Raw genomic sequence first — 7,968 nt, forward strand, 5'->3', positions numbered from 1 at the left:
ATTTTGTATGATTACATAATAACAATTTATTTTCCATGATTTAGAAATATTCCTATAGCTTGAACACATTGTTTTCCTTTCTGAAAATGCTTGCTAATACTACATTAATGCTTGTAAATAATTTTTATTAGTCACAATAAATTCTACAAACATTTGAAAAATGAAACACAGATGCAGAAAATATTATTTATTTAGTATATTTATTTGTTGAGTACAGAAATTTATAAAACAGAAGAATGCATAGCTTATGTGTTTAGGATCACAATATCAGCTTTAATGTCTATTCAAGTAAACTAACACCAGCATCTTTTGAACCCCTACTATGTGCAAAGTACTGTGCTATACCCTTGAGATATAAATCTTAATAATGAAACAGTACTACTTTCAAAAAATACCACATTCTTGGAAACTAACTGCAGTAATCTTTTTTTTTTTTTTTTTTGGAGACGGAGTCTCACTGTCTCGCCCAGGTTGGAGTGCAGTGGCACGATCTCGGCTCACTGCAAGCTCCACTGCCCCTGGGTTCACGCCATTCTGCTGCCTCAGTCTCCTGAGAAGCTGGGACTACAGGCACCCGCCACCAGGCGCCCGCCACCACGCCCGGCTAATTTTTTTGTATTTTTAGTAGAGACGGGGTTTCACCGTGTTCACCAGGATGGTCTTGATCTCCTGACCTCGTGATCCACCCACCTCGGCCTCCCAAAGTGCTGGGATTACAGGCGTGAGCCACCGTGCCTGGCCCTAACTGCATTATTCTTATGTGACTTTTAGGTTGAGTGTTTGTTATACTACATTTACTTATCAAAGGTCAACAAAATGTTCGTCTAGTTCTTTTTGCCATTACAAGTTATCATTATCTATTTGTATTCTAAGGAGTGCACCCAAAGGGTGCATTTCAGGAACTTATATAACTGTCTAAATCTCTCTCACCAGCAACCCTGAAGTGTATTCTAAGTATACACAAATATCCTAGGGTGCTTGTACATGGTTAAATATCCCATTTATCTGTTTAAACCCTCTAGGAGATGAACAGTAAGACAGTATTTGGTATTACATACTTAGTATTATCTCATTATCAGAGGCAACACTGCAAATATATGAATCTTACACCAAGAAAGCCAAAAAGTCTATATATGACCATAAGAGATGGTCAAACAACAAGCCATCTTTTTGCAAAACATTTTCTGATTTACATAGTCTGCCAAAAAGTTTAAGTAACAGTGCTGTTTTGTTTTGTTTTGTTTTTTAATTTAAATTTAGGGGTAAAGCCAGACAGCATTCATATTAAAGAATTAAAACATGTCCAATGTTAAATCCTGTATTCAAGTTTTAACAATTTGTGAAAGCACTGATAAAGTTCAGTTTTTGTGGCTCTTTTTCTAACAGTTTAGCTCAGAGTCAGCAGTTCCATCTTTCGTTGTTTGTATTCTTGAAACACTTGGGCACTCTATCATACAGGACTTGGATTATCCCTCTTCCATGTCAATGTGGTTTTTTTTTTTTCCTTGCAAGATTATGAACTTCTCTAACACATGGTCACATATTTATCTGTGCTCCCAGCACCCGGTAATACACTAGAAGTTATGACACAGAACAACAGCAAAAAATGAGCCTCTTTTAGAATGAGAAATATCTGCCTTTTAAATCCCAATTCTTACCTGACCAATAGCTGAGTACAGAAAATTGATGCCTAAATTGAGTCTTTGTATTGCCTTTGGTGATGAGAGAAAATACTTATGTTTCTGGTAACATGTTAGATTAAATCCATTGCACAACCTTCCAGTTGAAAACAATGAAAATGGCTAAGTAAAACCTTTCATAAACCCCTGTAAAAATGCTCACTGAGCTGAGAATAAACTAAAGAATTCACAAAGGGAAAAAATAAATATAAAGGTGAGAAATCTAGAGGTCAGCAGGCAGTAAAAGCACCAATTTTCCCAACAGTATCTTCAAAATCCTGGTGGCTTTTTCACCTACATCTTGATATCTGTGTTAGGATGTGTAGGATGATTGTATACCCTGGTTTTCCCAGGATAGTACTAGTTAACTCCAGTTGTCCTGATATAATTATTGATAGTACCCACTTCTATTTTCAAAAGTGTCTGGAATGATATATAGTCACACTAAGCATGGGAGAAAGGACATGAGGTATGCAATTCAACAAAGGTGGGGATTGTAATAGGAGACTCTTGCAAAACTCTGAATGTCAATAGGCCGTGTTCTCCACGTTAGGGTGAACGACAAATAAGGCTAGGGAAGAGAAGGAGGCAGCATGTAAAATAGCCTGCATTGACTTTGACATTGGGTAGAGGGAAAATAAATTTGCCCCTGAGAAATCATAGTCAACATCAAGCTTGCATGTCAACTTGTTGTTACTTGCATGTTAAAAATTGAAGCTTAAGTGGGGAATTAATTTTAAAGTGATTTCCAGATGAGCAATACAACCAGGCAACTAGCAGAAGCATACGGAAATCTCTTTAAGGGATCACAAATTTAACACAGGTCTCAAAGGGTTCCTATTGGTTAAGTTTCCAAGTATAGTGAGAAAGTCACATTAAAAAAGAAATCACAAGAAATGCCAACAAAAAGGCACCGTGAGAATTAGAATTAGAACCTCAAAGATATCACAGATGAGAACTATCAGACACTGATTGTAAAATAGGATGTTTATTTTGTTCCAAACAATAAAAGAGAGGCTTGAAATGAGCAATGAAAATGAGACTATTAAGAATGATTAACTAAACTTTAAAAGAAACAGACTTCTAAAAATAACAAGTATAACAAATTAAAACAAAACAAAAAAAAATGGGTTGGTTAAACCGGGGATTAGATACAGCAAAGAGAGAATTAATGAACTGGAAGGAAAATCCAAAAACACTATCTGGAATACAACCCAAAGGAAAAAGAAACAAGAAAATGAAAAATGTGAATTCTAGACCTGCAGTAGAGAACGAGAAGATCCAACATATACGTGAGTGGATTTTCAGAAAGAGATAGAAAAGAATGAAGGAAAAAACATTTGAAGAGAGAATGGCTGATGATTTTCCAGAAGTTTTGAAAGCTCCTAAGCCCCCATGTTATAAGTCCAATGTATACAGGCAGGGTAAATCGAAACAAATGGATAGACACATCAGATGAAACTGCAGATCATCAAAGACATATCAGAAAATCAGCCAGGAGAAATGAAAAATCTACAGAGAGGGATCTGTAAGACTGAAAACTGACTTCTTTTTCCTTTTTAAAAAATTTTATTTTATTTTAAGTTCTGGTATACATGTCCAGAACATGCAGGTTTGTTCCATAGGTAAACGTGTGCCGTGGTGGTTTGCTGCATCTATCAACCCGTCACCTAGGTATTAAGCCCCACATGCATCAGCCATTTGTCCTCATGTTCTCCCTCCCGTCACTCACTGCTCCCCAACAGGCCTCGGTGTGTGTTGTTCCACTACCCTCCCTGTGTCCACGTGTTCTCAGTGTTCAGCTCCCACTTATGAGGGAGAACATGCAGTGTTTGGTTTTCTGTTCCTGTGTTTGCTGAGGATGATGGCTTCCAGCTTCATCCATGTCCCTGCAAAGGACATGATCTCAATATTGAAAAATATAAGTCATAATCCCAAAAATACAAGTCATAAAAAAGTGAAATAATATCTTTAGTGAGTTGAAAGAAAATATTTGTTTACCTAGAATTCCATATCTAGAAAAAGTAGCTTTTGAAAATAAAGGGGAAATGATGACCTTTAGAGGTAAAGAAGAGATAAAATGTTCACCACTGAAAGGCCTCCACAAAAGAAAATTCTAGGGAACGTACTTCAGGAAGAAGGACAATCATGTCAAATGGATAGTCTTAGAGACAAGAAGAAATAATGAGTGCCGAGATGGTTGTAATTGTTACAGGTAGTTAGTCATAAGTGGGCCAGAAGAGGGCTCCCCCCAGTCACCCACCAGGAATGTCAGGTGATCATCAGTTTTTAGTTCAGCAGTTATCATATTGCCTCTCTAAATCTTCTGATTGCCCAAACAGCTGTCACACTAAAGTGTTAATTGAACACAGGCACCAGGGAGAGCCAACTTCCCAGAGAAAAACACTTCCTCAACACAGTGTGCATGCTCACCAAGCATAAAAAGGGCACTGTGCATGCAGGCAGCCCACCCTAAGGGAAGCATCATGGAAAAGGGGCACAAGAAGCCACAGATGGGCCAGAACATGAAGTCCTAGGATCAAGGTTAAGCATTGCATTTGCCCTTCATTTCCCTCCTGAGTCTCCTTCAAGTGTACTTTCCTTTCTTTCCTGCTCTAAAGCCTTTTAATAAACTCCTTTAAATAAGCTATTTAATAACTCCTGCTCTGATGCTTGCCTCAGTTTTCTTTTCTGCCTTATGCCCCTCAGTTGAATTCTTTCTTCCGAGGAGTCAAGAATTGTGGTTGGTGTACACACGTACGGATTTGCTGCCAGGTAATGCAGATACCTTCTACTCCTAACATAATGATCTAGGTAAAGCTAAACAAAATTGACTGTGTAAAACAATAATTATAATGTCTAGTGTGTGGCCTTAAGAAACAAGGCAAAACCTAAACACAGAACTATTGATACGGCTCTGATGACTGAAGAAACACCAGGGTCCTTTGCCTCATGCCAATTTAGATAAAATGACACAGACACAAGTGGAGTGGTTTTAAGGGGCAGAGAGTTTAATAGGCAAGAAAGAAGAAAGAAGCTCTCCGGTACAGAGGTAGAAGGAGGGGGGCTCTAAGCCAAGAGAGGAAACCCTGAGTGCCGCAGAAAACAGTCAACTATATTAGGAGGCTGGAGGAGGCAGTGTCTGATTTGCATAGGGCACAGGGGATTGGCTTGACCAGGTATGTCATTCACATAGCCTGCAAAAAAACTGGCCCGCCCACCCTAGCCTTTTAATATGCAAATGCGGGGCACCATGATGTCCTGCACATGTGGGGTTATCTGGGAGTGGCTATGACTCTCGGCAGATGGGGTGACAAGGAGAAGAGGGAGGGAATCACCATATTGGATGGACCCAGTTTCTCATGGCCAGCATTTGCATATCAAAGCTTGCTGACTGACGCTTTCTGCTAGACAAGAAATGTTTTTGGAGCTGCTTTAAAAGAAAGAAAACCTTTCCGAGGACCCCTTATCCACTCTATCTGCCTAAAATAATTTCTTAATAACTCCTATAATATTTCCCCCTGAGAAGATATCATCCTAACTACTGTTAGGGGGCTTTGGGCCACAACTCTTTCTGGCTACTTCCTGCTGCAAAGGAGCATCGAGTGGGAAGGGAAGAGCAGCTAGGACTCCTCCTGGGGTCCATCTAAGGGTCCTTGGCAGAATGTCATGTCCATAGGTGGTTCTGTTTGCGGCACCGTTTGGCGTTTGATTGCTTCTAGACAAGAGGAAACAATTCGAGTTATAGTATTGAGTATACAAGGTCCAAATATTAATGCAAGGCATATAAGCAAGAGGGGGTTTAATAAAAGAGCTAACCAATTCCATAAAGAAGACTGGAATTCATTAAACAGGGTTTGTAGCCACTTGGGGCTGAAGCCTGCATTTTCTCTTAGCCTGTCAATAATTTTGATTTGATCTTTGAGTACCTGCAGATTTTCCTTTACTTTACTAGAGGTGTTAATCCAGAAGCAGCATATTTAATTTAAAAGTGCACAGGTGCTTCCTACTTCAGCTGTAAGGACATCTTAGGCCCATCTATTTCGTGCTACTACTGAGGCTAAAGAGTCTATAGATTGTTGTTGTGCCTCTGTGGCACCTACAGTTGCCTTCCATCCTCATTGCATCATAATAGAGATATTAAGTACTGATCTTTCAAGTAAAAGGATGCCTGTAAACTGGAATAGACCTCTGGCTATGGAATTTTCCATCCATGGTTTTTCTAAGATGGGATTATCATATGCATGCCCTCCCCAGTCTGCCCTTTCAGTTAAATCTACATATTAGAGTATAGAAATGATAGTGCTCTTTGTCCGGCATATTTGAGATAGTGTAGTTTCTAGAAAACAGCCTAAGTTAGGGATATCCCCAAATGATGCTGCCATCTCAGTAGAATTTAAAAATAGTAAGTGGGAAACTACTGCTACTATAGTACAGGTTCCCTTCCAATGCCTTGGGAGGATTAGGTGTCCAGGAGCCCCACACACACACACACGCACACATACACACACACACTATATATATATATATGTGTGTGTGTGTGTGTGTGTATATATATATATATCCCCATTCCTTGTAGGGACGATCCTAAGTTGTGCCTTGTGAGAGGCACCAGCAGATTTTTCTTGTATCTTAGAAGTTTCCCTTCTTTACACGTAATAGGGGCATCCTTGGGATCAGAACATCCATATTTAGCATAGTCATTTACAATGCCATTTGGAATTTGACATGCCAAGTGAGAAGGGTTCACCTGACAAATGGAGTTTTGAAAAATTAGAGACATAATATGCCCTGGCCAATATCTCAGATGACCCTTGTGGCAAGGGCTGTCAGTCCAGATGTTTCCAGTTTGCCCACAGATCTGTAAGCAGCTACTATTAGCAAACATCATACAAGGGTCTGGAATTCCATGGGGGGGTATGTTTGGAAAGGTCCATGTGTTATTCTTTACATTATAGTCAAGGTGGTTACTTAGAGCATACTACTCCCATCGGGGCTTCCAACCAGAAGGAAAGATTAGATTTTGAAAGCTCCCCACTAGGCCTTCTGATCCTTTTAGATCATGCTTGTTGCACTCTTCTCCCCCACATCTTTGAACTATCACCAATTACAAGTGTGATGTTACAATATCTGAGATCTCCCAAGTATGGCCCTTTCTCACTGCTTTTTAAGCAGAGGGAGGCATTACTCAGTCAACTTTTCCCAGCCTGAGGATGTGAGGAGAGTGTTCTTTGGCACTGGGGGAAGAGTGTTCTCCTGAGAGGAGTTAGTTATGCAGTTAAAAGCGCTCCCATACCATGTCCCATCGGGTATTTCCTGCAGAGCTAAGAGTGAAGCGGAGACAGTAGCATATACTGGAGATAACGGAGCTGGAGTAGCTGATGGTACAACTGGAGGGGGACTGGAAGGATTGTGACATTCAATAGCTGTCTTAGATTGCTCCTCTGGAACCTCCTTCAGCTCTGGGGAACTATTCCCTGTGGGCTTGCCTGCCATGGCTGCTAAAAGATCTGGGTTGATTGTACAGAGCTTGTAAAGGTCTGGGTTGTCTCATAGGGCAAAGACAGTCTGCACATAGGGAACCTCAATCCATTTGCCCTTCTGCCTGCAGAAAAGATCCAACTGTTGGATAATATTAAAACCAAGGCTTCCCCCAACAGGCTACGTTTGTTTGTCCCCAAGATGGTAAGAAGGACATGCCCTTGTGCAATAGAATATGAAGGGGTTTTTCTTCAAAGTCTCAGAGTTGAAGGAGTCCCAGTGCTTTAAAATACACTCCAGGAGAGGGCATGCTGAAGACAATCTGCTACCCATCTAGAAAGAGAAGTGAGAATAAAAGTGTCCTTTTAGTCTCCTTGCTTTCTGTATGTTACCCAGGGTGGAGAAGAAAACAGTGGGGGCGTCCCTCCAATTATTCCTGGGTCCTGGCACCCTGTTAAATGTGCTGCCCATGACTGTAGGTGTGATCCTCTAAGCCATGGCACCAGAGGAACTAGACTTTTGAGACCTAGTCACACTTACTCAGGTAATCCTAGTCCTCTATTATTTCCCTTCGACCTCCTAGACTTGTGTGATCTGTGTGCCTCCCTAAAAATAAAATGGATCTCAGGAAAAACTGTATAATTGGACAAGGCCCCTTTAATGGCAAGGCATACTAGATTGAACTTTATATCCCGCTATTATGGCCCATGCTAAAGCATTTACCCTTAGAAAAATGGGTCCAGTTAACTTCTGGACTTAAAATCCCCTTACTAGTTAAGTACTGTCTTAATCGGAGACAGAATAGGTG

Source organism: Macaca nemestrina, chromosome 16 (genome assembly GCF_043159975.1).
Source record: "Macaca nemestrina isolate mMacNem1 chromosome 16, mMacNem.hap1, whole genome shotgun sequence".
NCBI classification, from domain to species: domain Eukaryota; kingdom Metazoa; phylum Chordata; class Mammalia; order Primates; family Cercopithecidae; genus Macaca; species Macaca nemestrina.